This window comes from Martes martes (assembly GCF_963455335.1).
Source record: "Martes martes genome assembly, chromosome: 17".
Lineage (NCBI taxonomy): Eukaryota > Metazoa > Chordata > Mammalia > Carnivora > Mustelidae > Martes > Martes martes.
In genome coordinates, this window is record NC_137905.1 from 13,201,280 (window position 1) to 13,220,424 (window position 19,145).

At 45.2% G+C, this 19,145-nt stretch overlaps 1 protein-coding gene across 5 annotated transcripts in view; it reads left to right on the forward strand.

Annotated features, from left to right (window-relative positions):
- IL34 (interleukin 34) overlaps positions 1-19,145 on the forward strand; it is a 55,046-nt gene that overhangs the window by 20,054 nt on the left and 15,847 nt on the right. Inside the window, exon 1 of one of the 5 annotated variants that reach the window (XM_080828340.1) lies at positions 3,919-3,976. The exons of 1 other annotated variant lie outside the window; for it this stretch is intronic. The gene's annotated coding sequence lies outside the window, so the exon portion shown is untranslated. Of the gene's footprint in view, positions 1-3,918; positions 3,977-4,308; positions 4,630-19,145 lie in introns of those variants that run through there. 3 more of the 5 variants (XM_080828338.1, XM_080828342.1, XM_080828341.1) reach the window with 3 other exon arrangements.

A 19,145-nucleotide genomic window follows, 5' to 3' on the forward strand; every position in this document is an offset into this window, starting at 1 on the left:
CATTCACCTGCTGGTGTGTGTAGTTTGTTTCCAGCTTTGGTGTTAGTAAATAGAAATCCAGTTCTATATCTGGGACCAAACCAAGATGGTGGTAGCTGGCCGTGGATTTTGGCCAGTCTGTGCACCTCATGAGAGTGTCCCCTGGTGCATGGGGCAGTGGCCCACCAGGTCCAGGGCTTGTGGGCAGTTTCCTCCCCTGTGAAATGAAGGTCATGATCTGTCTTTTCTGGGTTGCTGTATTCAGTGAGCCCATGGTGACAAACCACTCAAATGAGACTCAAGCATCCAAGGCTGGGATTTGAATCCAGATGCTTCCGGTCACTACCTGTGTGTCCTTCGGCCAGTGGCTGAATCTCTCTGTTTTAGTCTCCTCATTTGTAAAACGGAGATCATGCTGCTGCGAGATGTGGGGTAGCCACGATAACTCAGGGTCATGCAGGTGAGTGAGCAAGTGTCTATCAGGCAGCTGGTGCAGGGCCCGACACATTGAAAATGCTGCCTAATCTCAGAGGTGACCAGAGTCATTGTAGCTGCAGTGGAGACTGTCCTGGAGCCTGAGCCACAGAGGGGGCCAGGAGAGGGAATGGGGCCTTGCAAGGAGACAGGAAGTTACCCTGTGCTGGCTTACCTTTGTGGTGGTGTGTGTTTGAGCCATGTGCCTCCATGTCTGGCACAATCCTTGTGCCTCACTTGGGTACCCATGGGGAAAGGGGGGCTCAGAGCTAGAGCTAGAATTGGAACCCATGGTCATTTCGAGAGGTCTGAAAGGGGAAGGATCTCCGTAAGGTTGATGGTAACTCTGGCTCCAAACTGAGGGGCAGGCGCTGGGAGAGGGAGCTGGGGGAGGAGAGAGGAATCGGGCAGACAAGGAAAGTTGTGGTAGATGCTCCCCTTCCCCAACCTGCCTGGTTTTCCTCCTCCTCCTTGGGGTGCGGAGTGTTTAGCTGACCGACTTCTCTGTTGGCATTTCAGCATCCTGACAAATGTCCAATTCATTCCTTCTGAGGTTATTCCTCAGATGCTCCGGTCTCCTGTGTACAAAGCTGTGTGCTCTGGGGACGGAGTGGTGAGACCAGAGCAAGGCTCCGCTCCAAGGAAAGACAGATAATGCAGAGCTAAGATAATGTCAGAGTGGCCACTGCTACACTGAAGTGCCACGGGGGTGTGGGACAGGGAATGACCTGGGATGGTCAGAGAAGGCCTTTCTGTGCAGGTGATATTTGAGTTGACAAGGAGTCCGCTGGGCAAAAAATCTGGGCTGGAACCTCTACGTAGAGGAAACAGGCAAAGTCCTTAGGGAGGAGCCAGTCTGAGGTGTGGTTGACGTCAGTGGGCGGAGCTGGGGGAGGGGTCACCTTGCTGCCTGCCGGGAAGTCAGGAGAGCAGTTCGGGTTTATTCTAAGTGCAGGTTCCGAGATTCTTCTGGAAATCGGGGGTGGGGGTGGGGGAGTGGGGGGTGGAAAGCTTGTGTTCTTCTCTTACCTTCTCTCTTTCGTGATTTTTGGGGCCTCTTGTTTAGACACACATCTGAGGCGCTCTGATCCCCTTCACCCACTGTTGGATGCATTTCCCAGCGGTGGTGGGGTGGGAAGGTCTGGGACAACCGGCACACCCATGTCCTCCTCCAAGCCACCTTGCCAGAGATACTTGGGAGGTTATACCCCTCCCCCACCCAGGGGGGGGCCCCTGACTGAGTCAGGGCCCAGCCTCCTTGCCTCAGTTGGGAGGACTCTGCGGTGTCACTTAAAAATGCTTCAGAGGGGCGCCTGGGTGGCTCAGTGGGTTAAAGCCTCTGCCTTCAGCTCAGGTCATGATCTCAGGTTCCTGGGATCGAGCCCTGCATCGGGCTCTCTGCTCATCAGGGAGCCTGCTTCCCCACCCCACTGCCTGCCTCTCTGCCTACTTGTGATCTCTGTCAAATAAATAAATAAATAATCTTAAAAAAATAAAACGATTGGTGCGCCTGGGTGGCTCAGTGGGTTAAAGCCTCTGCCTTGGGCTCAGGTCCTGATCCCAGGTCCTGGGATTGAGCCCCACATAGGGCTCTCTGCTCAGCGGGGAGCCTGCTTCCTCCTCTCTCTCTGCCTGCCTCTCCGCCTACTTGGGATCTCTCTCTGTCAAATAAATAAATAAAATCTTAAAAAAAAAAAAAAAGAAAACTATTTTAAAAAAAAAGAATGCCTCGGGGCCCCTGTGTGGCTCTGGGTTAAAGCCTCTGCCTTCGGCACAGGTCATGATCCCAGGATCCTGGGATCGAGCCCCACATCGGGCTCTCTGCTCAACAGGGAGCCTGCTTCCTCCTCTCTCTCTCTCTCTGCCTGCCTCTCTGCCTACTTGTGATCTCTGTCTGTCAAATAAATAAATAAAAATCTTTAAAAAAAAAAAAAAAAGAATGCCTCAGAGCCTACCAGAACGGCCCTTCCCTATCCTGCTCACATTACCTCTCAGGCTTCTCTTGAGAGCACGCCCTCAGCGCCTCACGTGACACTGAACCCCTGTCACAGGCTCTGCCTCTGGGGAAGCCAAGCCCAGGCAGGCCATTAGGGGCCATGCATTTTTTTGGCTCAGAAATTGGGGTTCTGGGATCAGAGGACCAGGGGACCCGTTCCTTGCAGCTCTGAAAGTCTCTCAAACTGTGATTTACTCAGTCACACAGCAAGTTGGCAGCAGAGCCCTCCCACAAACCATTCAGAGCCTGTGAGGCACCGGGGTGGGGTGAGGCCTACTGGTGCCGGTGGAGCAGAGGCCAAGCCGCAGCTGGGCTCCCGGATCAAGCTCCACCTCAGGGAAGGCTCCCTCTGCCTCCATTAGTCCGGAGACGTTAGTGTCCTGAATTCTACCCGTTTCCCTCGGTTTCAGCGTAATTGCACGCGAAGCGAGAGAGACTGTGGTCCTGAAAAGAAGATGCTTGTTAATCCCAGTAAATCTGTAATGTGATGGACTTTTCTTCACGGTGATGAAGTGAGTTGGCAAAAGGCAAACAGCGCAAGTCTATAGGCTTTGAGGTCATTCGGGAGCCATATATAGACTCCTTAGCTTTCCCAGGGATCTGCCCCCCGCCTCCCTCAGAATCAGATCACCCATGTTGAGAAGTGCTGAGCGTCTCCCCCGGGTTCCCACAGCAGGGCCTGACAGAGGTGTGAGTCACTGGAGGGGAAGGTGCTAAAACTGAAGAAATAATTTTGCCAGAAGTGCATTTAAAAAAAGAACAGACTGGTGATTGGAGCTAAGCAAGCTCTCTGGTATGTGGCTTATTTCTTAGAAGAGTGGAGGACTTTCTTTTTTCTTTTCTTTTTTTTTTTTTAAGATTTTATTTGTTTATTTGATAGACAGAGATCACAAGCAGGCAGAGAGGCAGGCAGAGAGAGAGAGGAGGAAGCAGGGTCCCCGCTGAGCAGAGAGCCTGATGCGGGGCTTGATCCCAGGACCCTGAGATCATGACCTGAGCTGAAGGCAGAGGCTTAACTCACTGAGCCACTCAGTAGAGGACTTTCTATGTATTAATAATTTTGTTTGAAGATTTCTTTCTTTCTTTTAGAGAGGGGGGAGGGGCAGGGAGAGAGAATCTCAAGCAGACTCCCCGCTGAGCATGGAGCCTGGAGTGGGGGCTCCATGAGGGGCTCGATCCCATGACCCTGAGATCGTGACCCACACTGAAATCAAGAGTCAGACGCTTCACTGACTGATGCCACCCACGCACCTTTAGAAAATTTCTACACGGGGCGCCTGGGTGGCTCAGTGGGTTAAAGCCTCTGCCTTCGGCTCAGGTCATGATCTCAGAGTCCTGGGATCGAGTCCGGCATCGGGCTCTCTGCTCGGAAGGGAGCCAGCTTCCTCCTCTCTCTCTCTGCCTACTTGTGATCTCTCTTTCTCTGTCAAATAAATAAACAAAATCTTTTTTTTTTTTTTTTTTTAAAGAGAGAATTTCTACACCGTCTTCTAGAGGCGTCACTGTTGGTTCATGCAGCTTTGTGGGGTAGGTCTGGTGATGGCTCAGGGAGGCATCCCTGAGCAGTGCTGGCCATTGTGGACTGGGCCTCAGCTGGTCTCTGCTCTGACTGTCCAGGGAACCTGGGGAAAATCCTTTACCTTGTCCCAGGCACAGTTTTCTCTCTGTAAAATGAATGGAGTTGGCTCTTTCCTGAACCTTGGTACCCTGTGTGCGGAGTGCAGACCAGTATCCCCTGCAACGCCTTGGAGCTTGTTTAGAAATGTAGAGCCCCAGGCCCGGCTCCAGACCTCTCTGAATCCGAATCTGTATTTTAATAAGCTTCCCACGTGATTTATTCACACATCCCAGGCCGTGGTGCCTTGCTGTGGACTGGACGATCAAATGTGTCCTTAAACGATCACCCTGGAGTAGAAGCTCATTAGAGACACAAGTTCATGGGCCCCAGACCTAGTGAGTTTCATCTCTGAGGGTGGGGACAGGGAGCCTGTGTTTTCACAACGCCTCCCGGTGCGTCTGAAGCACACTGACCTTTGAGAAGGGCTGAGGCTTGGCTGTGGTGTGCAGAGCTTGTTGGAGCCGCTTCCCCGAAACGAAACGCTCACCTGCCAGCACTTCACAGCGATTTTGTGGTGTTTTCGCCTTCTTTGCTGTCTTAAAGAGCCAACTTAAAGTTTAAGGTAGGTGAATCGAGTTGCTCACAATCTGCCTATCACACTGTGTCTTGCAATATTTATGTTTCTGGTAAAGTCGATGAGCTCTTACAGGGTGATAAAACTCCTCGTAAATATTTAACATTACCTGATTGTAAATGACAGAGGCTCTTGGGACAGGTGCTGGGGGGGTCTTGGGGGGGAATTCCTGATCAAGACCCTCTTCTCTTATACCGTTCACTGTTCTGATTAGATAATACATTCCTACAGTTTAAACATCTTGTTAAAAAGGATTATAGTGAAAGTTTTTCTTTTCCATAACCACCCAGTCCCCATAACCTGTTCCATAATCACCCAGTACCCTCCTCACCCAGGCAACTTTTTGAGCTTTGAGTTTATTGGGTCTAATCTAATTAAGGCTGATCCTTGGGGGAACTAAGGAATCTCCTGGTACATGGCTGCCCTCCTGACTCCCCAAATCTCCGGACTTGCTGGATGAGCATCTTTCCAATTCACTTTATCACCCTGACAAAAAAAATCCATCAAATTACAGATGTATTTACTTGTTTATTAACAGGCATCTTCTTTAAAGGATGTGCTATTTCTGGGAGGTTCTGAGCTGCCAGTCATTTATACTTTAGTGTGAATTATTCTAATACAGAGTTTTTTCAAGCAAATACAAGTATATATATTTTTATGTATACAGTACATTTTTATATATATAAACTTGTATATGCTTGTGTTTGCATTTAGAAACCTATATACACATATACGTGTGTGTGCGTGTGTGTGTATAAATAAATAAAATGCATTGCCACCTCTGCCAGGCACAATTCACAAGATCAAATACACACTTCTGTGCCTTGCTTGTTTCACGGAATATATCATGCTGTTCTGTGGTGTGGTGAACTCTCAGGTTGTATGACGTCTGCTGTCAAAGACACTGCTCGTACGTGGGATACTTCGCAGGTGCGTATTATATATGCAGGATAGAGTCCCAGAAACGGGATTCTAGGTATCTGCCTTACTAATAGGCCTCCACCAGCTTTGGATGAGAAGTTACTGTTTTCCCACATCTTTGCCAGCGCATTAAATCGTTACATCACTGGATTTTTACCAATCTGATAGGTGAGAAAATGACTCAATGGAGTCTTAATTTAAATTTGTTATGAAAAGATTTTTTAAAGATTGTATTTATTTATTAATTTGAGAGAGAAAGAATGAGGAGGGGATAGGGGCAGAGAGAAACAGACTCCCTGCTGAGTGTAGAGCCTGACTCGGATCTCAGTCCCAGGACCCTGAGGTCATGACCTGAGCTGGAGTCAGATGCTCAACCGACTGAGCCACCTAGGCACCCGTTAGGAGAAGTTTTAAACTCGTGATACATCTAAGGACCATTTTTATTTCTTTTTCTATAGCTGTCTTACTCATAATCTTTTCTTTTTTTGTGTTTAAAATTAAACTATTTTTTGTTTTATTGAGCAATCGACACACATCGTTGTATACATTTAGCATAGCGGTTTGACTTATGTATACTGTGAAATGACTTCAATAATGAAAGTATTCTTCATTTGTTTTTAAAAAATTTAATTCCGGGGTGCCTGGGTGGCTCAGTGGATTAAAGCCTCTGCCTTCGGCTCAGGTCATGATCCCAGGGTCCTGGAATCGAACCCCGCATCGGGCTCTCTGCTCGGCAGGGAGCCTGCTTCCTCCCCCCTCTCTCTCTGCCTGCCTCTCTGCCTACTTGTGATCTCTGTCTGTCAAATAAATAAATAAAATCTTAAAAAAAAATTTAATTCCAATACAGTTACCATGCAGTGTTATTTTAGTCTCAGGTGTACAATACAGTGTTTCGGCAGTTCTGTACATTACTCAGTGCTCATCACGTTCAGTGTATTACTAATCCCCTTCATCTGTTTCCTCCATCCCCCCATCTCCCCTCTGGTACCCACCAGTTCTCTATAGTTAAGAGTCGGCTTTCTTTATCTCTTTTTTTCTTTGTTCAGTTTTTGCTTATTTTTAAAATTGGATTGTTGCCGTTTCCTTCCTCATTTCTAGGTGATTATCTATTAGGGAGATTAGCCTTTTGCTTTGCTACAAGTTGTGTCCAGTTTTAGCCTTTCTTTGATCTTGTGGATGGTTTATTTGTTTTGTATGCATGCATTTTTTAATTTTATGCAGTCAAATTTATCAGTTTTTTTTTTTAATGGTTTCTGAATGTTGACTTACGGGTGCAAAAATCTTCCCTACTTCTATTATTTTAACATTCAAATGTTGATCCATTTGGAATTTATCCTGATGCATGGTGTGAAGTATAAATCCAAGTCACCGTCCACCCCCACTGCTTATCCTCTCCCTGGTAAAATGAGAAGCTACTTTATCATTAGCTCTTTCCTCGTGGTATGTGAGTCTCTTCCAGAATTTGCTAGTCTTTTCCGTTGGTTTCTCTTGATTCATGTTCATTCATGTTCCCACTGTTATGCTTGCTAAGGTTTATAATATTTAAAAATGTATTTTAGTATATGGAAGGGCTGCTCCACTTATTTTTAGCTCTCTTTTGGGCTATTCTTGCATATTAGCTTTTCTATTTGAAGTTTAAAATCTCATATCTAATTATACACACATGTTGGTGTTTTTATTGGAATTGCTTTAGTAAAAACTGAAGTATAACGCACATACAGAAAAGTGAATGAATTATGAGTATACAACATAATGGGTTCTCACAAAGCAAACACACAGTAAACTGTTCCCCAGATCTGGAACTAGAGCATAATCAGTGTACAGAAGCCCCCCTAGATCCCCCTGTAGATCCCTAGAAGTCTCCCCTAGATTTCAGTCTCTTCTGAAAGGTAATCATCATCTTCGTTTCTTACGTAAGAGATTGGTTTTGTTGCTTAAAAAACAAAACAAAACCCAAAACCTTGTGTACATGTACTCTTTTGTAGATGGCTTCTTTGCTCAACATTATAATATTTCATCTGTGAGAATTATCTGTTCTCCAGTTGATGGATATTTAAATTGTTACCAGGTTTTGTTTGTTTGTTTGTTTGTTTGTTTGGATTTATTTATTTATTTGAGAGAGAGAGATCATGCATGTGTGTGAGTGGGGGAAAGGGCAGAGGGAGAGAAAGAAGCTCAGGCAGACTCCCTGCTGAGCACAGAGCCCACTGCCGGGCTCCATCCCAGGATCCTGAGATCATGCCCTGAACCAAAATCGAGAGTCAGCCACTTAACCAGCTGATCCACCCAACTGCCCCTGTTCCCAGCTTTTGGCTGTCGTGAATAAGGCTGCTATGAACAGCTTTTGGTGTCCATATATATGTATTTCTGTTGGATATTTACTTATAAGAGGAATGTCTGGGCCATGGGATATGCATGTATTCAACTTCAGAAAATACTGCCAAACTGTCGTTCAAATGTTCAAACTGATGTGTAACAATTTACCCCCCTTCCAATGGTGTCTGAGGATTCCAGTTTTTCTACATGCTTGTAAAACCTGGTTTTGTTCGTCTTTTACATTTGATTCATTCTGATGTGTGCTGTGGTAATTAATTTTGGTTTTAATTTTCACTTCTCTAATTATCAATGAGTTTGAGCACCTTTAAAAATATAGGTGTTGGCCATTTAAATATCCTCTTTTGTGGAATATATTGAGGTTGCTTTAAATTTGCACATTAACTTCATAGAATGGACATATGTAACATGATGTTGAATCTTTCTATCCAAGAACATGGTATGTCTTTCCATGAAAATCTTTTTTCTGTGTCCTTCAGTATTGTTTATAGTTTTTTAGTAAAAAGCTTGCATATTTTTTGATAAGTTTATTCCTAGACATTTATCTTTTTTGTGGAGCCTTTTCTGTCTATTGTTTGTAGTAGTTTCTCGGTTCTTTTGGATGGAATGCATACCATATATAAATGGAAATGATTTGGCTTCCTATCCAATTCTTATATCTCTAATTTCTTGAGGTTTTTTAATTGCATTGACTAGTACCTTCTGTATAACAATTAGTTGGCACCTGTACATCTGCCTTGACTTTAGTGGGAATGCTACTAGGGTCTTCCCAGTTAATCAAAATCCTGGCTTTTATCCGAGTTTTATATGTTTTATCATGTTAAGGAATTATCCATCACATCCTACTTTAATGAGGATTTTTTTTCTTTACCAGAAAATGGTGTTAAATTTTGTCACATGTTTATTACATTTATGGATCTCCTAGGATCTATTATTATGTTGTATTCAGAAGTTTCCTAATATTGAACTGTCCTTGCCTTCTTTAAATAAATTCCCTATGGTCTTTTACTATGCTGTGCCGCCCTGTTGGGGAAGCTTTGTTGACAGAGCCATTTGCCACTGTGAACTCCGCTGGAGAGGGTCTATAAACATTAGAGTCAGTGCATGTGGGCTGAAGTGGCCCTTCCTGAAGTAAGGAACCATTAGTTTGTTTCTCTTCCCAGCAACCCAGCTCCAGACTCTTTCCTGGCAATAGAAACCGGGGTTGGGACACCTGGCTGGCCCAGTTGGTAAAGCAGGCAGCTCTTGATGTGGCGGCCATGAGTTCAAGCCCCACACTGGGCATAGAGCTTATATCAAAAAAGAAAAGAAACTGGGGTTTTCCACCAATTTATGGAAAACTGCATGATTCTGATCTTAGTCTTTTTCAGTTTAGTTCCATTATTGTTTTGATTAATTTCAAAACAAAACATGTCACCCCCCCACCAAAATGTAGCTAAACAATTTTTATTATACTCAGTTTCGTTTACCTAATACTTGAGAGGATGTTGCAATAGGCTTTTAGAGCCACTGGGGTATTATAAACTTGGGACTCTCTGTCCTAACTTTTCTCAGGAAGAGGGAAAAAGTGAAGAGTCTGGGTCTGTAACAAAGAAGCACCTCTGGGTTCTTGGTCACTGGAGGGATGCCGTGCCCAGTCCGTAGATGAGGCAACCACTTGGCAGTGCCGCCCAGTGATTAAGATAGTAACTGCTGGGGGCGCCTGGGTGGCTCAGTGGGTTAAAGCCTCTGCTTTTGGCTCAGGTCATGATCCCAGGGTCCTGGGATCGAGCCCCACATCGGGCTCTCTGCTCCGTGGAGAACCTGCTTCCTCCTCTCTCTCCCTGCCTACCTCTCTTGCCTACTTGTAGTCTGTCTGTCAACTAAATAAATAAAATCTAAAAAAAAAAAAAAAAAAAAAAAAAGAAGGAAAAAGACGTATGCAAACGACCTTTAAAAAAAAAAAAACAAACAACAGTAACTGCTTGGCCAGTTTGTCTGGGCTTAAGTCCTTGCTCTTGGGTTTACTACTTGTGTGATCTCAGACAAGTTACTTCACGCCTCTGGTCCTCGGTTTCCTTACTGGAAAGTGAGGATGAGAACATTTCCCATGTCTAGTCTCGTTATGAGGAGTCAGTAAGTTTAGTATATGGAGAACTCCTTGCAATGAATGTTAGGGAGCCTGAGTGGGGATTAAAGAATCCAGTGGGGATGGGACCGCGTGGTCCCTGCATTCAGTGACCTTCCTGACCTTCGCTGACCTCAGCCCTCAGGCAGATATCTGCAGGGTGTGCTTAGACAAGTGATCAGCAAGTTCTCAAGGTCAGCAAGTTCTCCAGGCTTCTAAGATGAAGCAAACTATGAAGGAAAGAAAATCTTTTGTCAGTGTCTGGGCTACAGAAGGCAGAGGAATGAAAGATTCCTTAAGGTTGGCATTTCAGATAATACATTTGTGAGCTAGGACAAAGAGTGGGCCCAACGCTCTTGGCCTCTGACCAGGTTTTTCTGCAGTCTTTAATTCCAAGGCTTAGAGCTCCCTTGAAAATTGACTGGTTGGCTTTTGAACGTGGCGGCTGCAAGGTGACTGTCTTGGGTAGTGCTGCCCATACACACCTGTGGTATCAGTTTTTGAGAGGGTATAGGGCACATTTTTGCTGTGGACAGAGGAGACAGCTTCGAATGGTGGATGAGTGTAAAGGGAGAGGGGTCCAGCTGGACAGTGTCCGGGTTCTCCCGGTGAACGTCACTGGGCTGGCTCTCCTTCAGGTGTGGGGAGCCGGCAGCACTAGCTTGCTGTTTCCAACTAACTACTGAAAACGTTTTATTTTTCATTTTTTTAAAGATTTTTTTTATTCATTTGAGACTGAGAGAAAGTGAGCACGAGCAAAGCGAGAGGCAGAGGGAGAGGGAGAAGCAGGCTCCCTGCTGAGCCAGGAGCTCGATGCGGGGCTCGATCCCAGGACCCTGGAATCATGACCTGAGCTGGAGGCAGACGCTTAACCTACTGAGCCACCCAGGCGCCCGTAAAATGTTTTAAATTGGAGTATAATTTACTTAAAATGCTCAGGCCTTATATGTAGGTGGTGTATTAGTTTGGTGGTGTATTAGTATCTTAGGGTTACAAGCAAAGTACCGCAAACCTGGGGGTTAAAGGAACCAGAAGGGTGTTCTCTCACAGGTCTGGAGACTAGAAATCCAAAATCCAGGTGTCAGCAGGGCCCTGATCTCTTTGAAGCTCCTGAGAGGATCTCTCACGGCCTCCTCCTGGCTCCTGGGGGTTGCTTGCGGTTCCTGGCGTTCCTTGGCTTGTGGACGCGCTGTTTCCCTCTCTGTCTTCATCACCACGTGGTACTCTGCCACTCTTCTTAAAAGAACATGAGTCATTGGATTACGATCGACCCTAATCTGGTGTGACCTTACTCTAAATTATTACATCCGCACCGTTCCTTGGACCGATTTCCAAGTAAGGTCACGTTCTGAGTTTCCAGGTGGACGTGAATTTTGGAGGGGACACTATTCAACATGGATGCTTTTTGACCGTTGTGTCTACCCAGACGACTACCAGTCAGGAGCTGGAGTGTTGCCATCATGCCCCTTTCCTGGGAATTCCTACCACCACCAGCCACCCCACACCACCAGCATTCAGATTTCTATCACTGTTGACCAATCTTCTGGCCTATCCTTGCATTTACCTATAAGTGGAATTCTGTAGCCTGTGCTTTTTTGCATTTAGCCTCCTTGGCTCACAGTGTTTTTAAGATTCGGCCGTGTTTTTGCACAGACCAGTAGGTTCCTTTTTCTTGCTGCGTGGTGTTGTGTCGTGTGATCAGATCACAGTTTTTGCATCCATTCTTGCATGGATGGACATTTGGATGGTTTTCAGTGTTTGGAGCTCTGGATGATTCAAAAGGTGTATGTTGTGGCGACGCATTTTCTCGTTCATTTTCTGGTGGACATGGGCTTTGATTTCTCCAGGTTGAATATGAGGAATGGAATTGCTATGCTATGGGGCAGGTTTACGTTTAACTTCATTAGAATTGCCAGTCTTCACAGTGATTGTACTGGTGGACGCTTCCAAGAGTGACACGGGAGAGTTCCGCTGCTCTGTGTCTGCTGCTTTCTTGGTGCTGGTTGTTGCCTTTGACGCCCAGAGAGGGTAGCTCTCTGCAGAGGTGTCCCTCCACGGTGCTGCCGGGCTGAAGACTACTGACTCCTACCTCACCCCTTTTTGCTTTGGTTTGTTTTCTTTTTCTTTTATTTTTAAAAAGATTTTATTTATTTATTTGACAGAGATTACAAGTAGGCAGAGAGGCAGGCAGAGAGAGAGGGGAAGCAGGCTCCCTGCTGAGCAGAGAGCCTGATGCGGGGCTCGATCCCAGGATCCTGGGATCATGACCTGAGCCGAAGGCAGAGGCTTAACCCACTGAGCCACCCAGGCGCCTCTGGTTTGTTTTCTTTTTTATGCTATTGCTCCAAAGATGTTTTCAGGCTCTAAAGGTCTGCTGGGATCCCTTTGTCCACTTATCCCTGTGTTCCAAGAATAGCACTAGTGTGGAGCCTCCACACTCTGTTCTACTCTTGAGTCTTCTTGCTTGCCAGAGGTCAGAGGTTGGAGGTTAATGGTTGGAGGTCAGAGTCCTGCAAGGGGACAGCAGCGGCTTTCTCAAAGTCGGGGCTGTTTAGAGTGTACAGGGGTCCCATGTGACTACTTCCACACTGGGCTTCTTTCTTCTTTCACAATCAAGTAAGTGTTTTCCTCACAGATCTCTATTGATGGTGCAAAGGCAACAGCAATAAAGGAAATCATTCAAAAATAAATGAGGAGGCAGAAGTTTTCCAAAACTCATTTTTACTGCAATTTATAATAGTGAATGATAACAATGAAAAATACTGAGTACTTGGAACGCTACACCAGCTCATGTTCTGAGCTTTCCATAGATAGAAACTTGGTAAATCCTCACGTAACCCACTGAGGCTGGAAGTTCATATCAAGCCCATTTTACAGATGAGGAGCCTGAGGCAGTGGATCCTCACCTCTCCTTCTGCAAGGTGGAGCCAGGGTTTGAACTCCATTTCTAGCCTCACAGTCTCTATCTTCCCTGCACGTTTTCTTCCTTAGAGTCATTCACGTTTGAAAGACCCAGCCACGTTTATTTTAATAGGAGAGCCACATCACCTGCTATAAATAGCCACAAAAACGAACGCTCTGATAACATAATTCCAGCTGGGTCCTGATGAGCCTCCCTCACCGCCATTCTTTTTCACGGTTTCTACTTCTGGTTTCATATTAAAGAACATTCTGACCACCTCAAAGCCACAAAGATTTTCTCCTGGGTTTTTGCTTAGAATTTTTATAGTGTTAGGTCTTACCATTAAGCCCATGGTCCATTTCAGGTTCTTTTTATGCATGGGGTGGGGTAAAGCTTATGCTTAACACCCCCCGTCACCCCCCCCCCCCCCCCCCCCGGTCTAAGGATGTCCAGCAGTTTCTGCAGTATGGGTTGAGAAGACTCCCTTCTGCCCTTCTGTTTTTTCAGTCTGGCTTTTCTCATTTAGTGGGAGGGCTCATTTGCAGAGTTGCCACAGGAGAGAAAGGTGTCATCATTTTGCTACACCCATTGGCCCACGGTCAGCTCCCAATAAATACCAATTAGTTCTCGGATTACGCTGTTTTCCTGTAGTTTAGCCTGAGTTGTTTCCAGTTTTCTTTCTGCAAAAGTAAATAGCAGGGCAGCGGATACGCCTGGCCTACAGCTTGCCGTTTCCTTTAAAATTATTGGAGAGGGGCGCCTGGGTGGCTCAGTGGGTTAAAGCCTCTGCCTTCGGCTCAGGTCATGATCTCAGGGTCCTGGGTCCCCCCCCCCCCCCCCCCCCCCGCATCAGGCTCTCTGCTCAGCAGGGAGCCTGCTTCCCCACTCTCTCTCTGCCTGCCTCTCTGCCTACTTGTGATCTCTCTCTGTCAAATAAATAAATAAAATCTTAAAAAAAAAAAAAAAAGCCCATACATCCCAACGCTATTCTGTTCCCTATTTAAAAAAAAAAAATGTGTGGATCCTTGCGCTCCCCTGGAAGGCGCGCCTTGCTTTTGAATTAGCCCTGCTTTCACCCAGAGGGAGCTGCGTGGGAGGCTTAAGAATCAGAATCAATTCTTCCTTCGGAAACCTTTCCTGCCCCCCTGACCCCCACTCACCTGGGGTCCCCTGGTGGGTGGTTCCTCATCTTCCCTTTGGCTGCACACATTTTTTTCGTGATGCTCTTTTGTGCCCGTGTCTTTCGCTCTTGCCTGCCCCACTGCCCTGTGAGCCTCTTACCAGAATCACCAGTTACTAATTCCCAGCATGGCAGCCGCACGGAGTAGTGGCTTGCGGCTTAGTACAGCAGAATGGCGCCTGGTACTGCTGCTGCGAGCTCACCTTCTCAGTGAGCCTTTGGCTAAGAGCCCCCTTTTAGCACCCGAGGCTGGTGCTTCCCCTCTTCCCTGCGTCTCCAGCTTCCTCTAAGTGAGGGGTTGCAGCCCTGGTTCACGTTAGATGGTGTTACGGGTCCCTGGCTCCCTCCTTAAATCACGCTGGGTCCCAGAGGGAGGAAGTGACTTTGCCGTTCTTTTTCAACCCTCCTGACTTATCTAGGAAGGGTTTCCCAGCCTCAGCACTATTGACATTTGGGGCCAGAAAATTCTTTGTTGTGAGGGGCTGCCCTGTGCACTGGAGGGTGTTGACAGCATCTCTGGCCTGCTTGCACGAGACCGTTGGCCCCAGCACCCCTATCCACAGTTGGGACAACCAAAAATATCTGTTGACATTGCCCAATGTCACCTGGGGGACAGAATCCAGCTCCTGGTTGAGAAATACTGCTCTGGGGAAAAGACTCTGTCTGTGCTAAAATATTTTTTTTTCCTTTTCTTTTTTTTTAAATGATTTTATTTAAATTCAAGTTAGTTACCACATGGTGTATTATTAGTTTCATGCATAGAAGTTCATGATTCATCAGTTGCATGGAACACCCAGTGGTCATTACATCACAGGCCCTCCTTAATGCCCATCCCCCACTTACCCCTCCCCCTCCGTTTGTTCCTTACAGTTCTCTAACCTTTGCTCGTCTCCCTTTTCAAAAAAAAAAAGAGAGAGAGAGAGAGAGCAGATCTGTAGCTCAGCCTTCAGCAGGTAAAGCTTTCTCACTAGAATTTAATTACATTTGTTTTTGCTTTCCTTGATGTGACCTTTTCATTTTGGCAAGTGACAACTGTTTCTCTCTTAATGAAAGTGTTATCCCGTTTTCTTTACAAGTTAATTTGAGTAAAAAGGCGAGTGACTATAGAGAAATATGTCTCAATATATGTAAATACGCCCAAGGTGTGTTGGGCTAGGCACCTGACCCCAAGGTGAGTTGAGGAACATGTCTTCCTGTCTCAGCGCTTCGGTCATCTGTTGAACTGGGCAGGTGTTCATGTTCTGTTTCACTTAAGACAATACGCCAACTTGGAAGGTGCCCAGGGGATCTGGCCTGGGTGCCAAGCCTCCCAGCTGCTCCTAATCATTACATGCCACACCTGCCAGGAGCGTCCTGCTTGCTGCAAGCATTTGGTCTGTGGGCCCAGGAGTGGGTCTCACTTGATAAAACCTGCCAGGTGACTTTGGATGACAAGTGTAAAGGCAGTGCCTATCTGGATCCCGTCCAGTCTAGTCTGGGAAACAGGCACTCGAAAACAGATCACACAGGTCTGGAGCCCTTCTGATTTCATAGAGAGGTCAGCTGTGGGAGGAAAGCACAATATTTCATTCATATCAGGCATCTTGGCCAAACTGCTGATCTGCTCCTGCCTCCGCTTGCCTCGTGGGAAAAGCCTTGATCAGATACCAAAGTAAGTGAGAATATCACACTTAGCAACTGTCAATGAATTAATGGGTCTAGGCATGAAGAATCAGCGGCCATCAACATCAGAAAAGAATAATTATCAGATGTTGCATACCTCCTGTTGAAATAACCCAGTTGCACTTACACTGGTAACAAAGGGTTTGAGCTTGAGTCTGATCCAGCTGCCAATGTGCAGAAACAGAGGACAAAGGAACATATTGAATTGTACCATGAGTGTGCTATCGATGAAGTCTGGACCGGAGACACTGTACTGAGCAAATATCCCGGGTTCATCCACAGATGAATTGTAAGGGAGGGAATGGGATGGAAGGGAAATTCCATAGATGAGAAAAGACTTAAAGGATACATGAAATTTAAGAAAAAGATGAAGCTTGAAAGCTATAGTATTGAGGGAGGCACAGTTGATAGTGTGCTGGATAAAGCCGTAAAGAAACCATCACGGGAAAAAAAAATAAAATAAAAAGAAACCATCACGGTGAATGCTGTCCTAGGACGGTGGTTGCTTTAGGGGGGTGCTGTGACTGGGGTAGGTCTCATGAGGGGCTTCTGGGGTGCCTGGCCAACTTTTCTATTTCTTGATTTGGTGATAGTTCCAAGGCATGATTGTCTTACGATAATTCATTAAACTGTACATTTGTTGGATGTTATCCCTGTGTTCTATTTTAAATATTTTATTTTATATTATTATTTTTAAGTATTCTCTATATCCAACATGGGGCTCAGACTCACAACCCCGAGATCAAGAGTCCTATGCTCTACTGACTGAGCCAGCCAGGTGCCCCAACTGTGTTTTATTTTAAAATAAAAAGTTTTTAGGGGTGCCCAGATGGCTCAGTCAGTTAAGCGTCTGCCTTTGGCTCAGGTCATGATCTCGGGGGTCCTGGGATTAAGCCCCACATCGGGGTCCCTGCTCAGTGGGGAGTCTGCTTCTCCCTCTGCCCCTCCCCCAGCTCGTGCTGTCTCTCAAATAAATAAAACCTTTTAAAAAAGTAAAAAGCAATATGCTTTAAAAAATAATATGCTACCTTTTATAGGCAAAAAGATACAAACTATGAAAAACATGCTTTTCCCCCCCAAGATTGATTGATTGATTGATTTTAGAACATGATTGGGGGGAGAGGCAAAGGGAGAAGGAGAGAGACCCCCAAGCAAACTCCGACTGAGTATGGAGCCTGACTGGGGCTAGATCCCGGGACGCTGAGATCAATACCTGAGCTGAAATCATGAGTCAGATGCCTAACCAAATGAGCCACCCAGGCGCCCCTGCTTCTGTTTTGAAATATAAACCATTCAATGATAAATCAAAATATATGAAATGTTTATCTTCAGGGAGAGGGAAATGATAGGAGCGAAAGATAGGGACTGGAAGCTAGAACTTTCTGAACATACTTTCTATAGTTTTTACTTTGGAATTACGTGTTTTATGTAATTAAAATTTTTAAAAATCCCTAAAAATAACAAGCAGATGGAAGTGTATGGTTTTTGGACTGTACATGTCCAGTGAGGAGATAACTGAACGTAGAACCATGAAGAAATCTTAAACTGCATGGACTTGTCTCTTGTTAAGTGATATCCGTGTTACCATTTTGAAACTACTGTCCATACAGAAGGAGAAAACAAATGATCATCTTAAGTGTCAATAAGAAAAAAGATTCTCAGTACAAGGCAAGAGAGATGCACATAATCCAAGGAAGTTAAAAGAAACCTTATAATTCTAATGATTTATCTATAAATTATTTTTCTACTTAAAAATAGTAATTTCTGGGGGCACCTGCGTGTCTCCGTTGGATAAGTGTCTGACTCCTGATCTCAGCTCAGGTCACGATATCAGGGTCGTGAGATCAAGCCCCGCACTGGGTTCCGTGCTGAGTGTGGAGCCTGTTTAAGATTCTTTCTTTCCCTCTGCCTCTCCCCTCCGCTTGGATGTGGGCTCGCTGTGTCTTTCTCTCAAAAAAAAGGTCTGTCCACCTGAAGAGCCTATGGACACTGACAACCAATAAGCACTCCTAGAGCTCAGGCTCTGATTTCTAAGTATCATTCCCCACAAACAGAGCTCTGCGGAAAAGTAGCTCATTTCTAGTCCGAGGCAGAAAATGTCCGAGGTGGGCCTCGAAACTCCATTCATGCTTGAAAGCAAGGAAGCTGTTGAAGACTACTGGAGTCATGTTCGTAGGACAGGACCCTACTGGAAGGAGCTCCCACTATCCTCATGATGAAATAATTTGAGCACCGAGAAGAATAACAAACAGCTTCGCAATTTCTTGTTGTTACATCTCCAGCTCTCATACGGCCCAGTGACTCACCCCTAGATATTTCCCTAAGAAAAATAAAATATTTCCAGAGAAAGACCATTTGTATGCAAATGTATGTGGCTTTATTCATACTTGGGAAACCCTGGGAGCAATGCAAATGCTTGTCAACTGATAAATGGATCAACAAATTGTGATATAATGGAATGCTACTCAGTATAAAAGGAATGGACCACTGATACACTCTGTTGAGTATCCCCAACACATTTGCTAAGTGAAAGAAGACACAACAGAAAGGGCAACATACTTTATAATTCTGTTTATATAATATTTTGGGGGGGAAAACCCTATTAGGAATAGCAATTAGATAAATATTCATCAGAGGTATAGAGCAGGGAAAGGGATTGGCTACAAAGGGATACAGGAGAAGTTTTTGGGGTGATAGAAATGTTCCAGATCTTAGAATAACGTGTTTGTGTATATTTATTAAAACTCATCAAACTGTACACTTAAAGAAGATGGACTTCAGCGTATGCAAATTTACCTCAGTCAACCTGCCTTAAAAGCAACTTCAATGGATTGAATTATAGAAGTTAAAAGATTAATGAATCCAAATGATACTGAAGAATCATCACTAGTTACCTTTGGAGGATTCCAGGGAAGAACCCATTCTGGAAACTGGTACATAAGCCAAGGGAAAGAATCAAACGATTACCCTGGTTTTTCTATACAGAACAAACTTTGAGGTAAGAAAACAGAGGAGGAGGGAAAGTTCTCCATTCTAGGAGGATCACAGTAATAAATGTAGAAGGAAAAGTAGAAGCAGAAATTCACCACCCGGATTGACTAATGGAATACTGGATGCGGGCTAGAATCCTCAGTGTTTGATGAAAGATAAAAGGCTGATGGAGAATTTTTTAATAGATGAATCATGGAGAAAGAACTTGACATTAGCTCACTAAAGGGGGATGAGAAGACGTTTGGTGCCTCCTGCTGTAAGGCAATACCTCCTATGAAAACTATACCCAAATTTAATGGAGGTTTTTGATCTGAATATTAAGAAATGCATCGATAAGTATGTTGAATGGCATTCCAAGGATGCAGTCAACCAAATCCAGAATGACCCAGTTTCTTCAACAATAACAA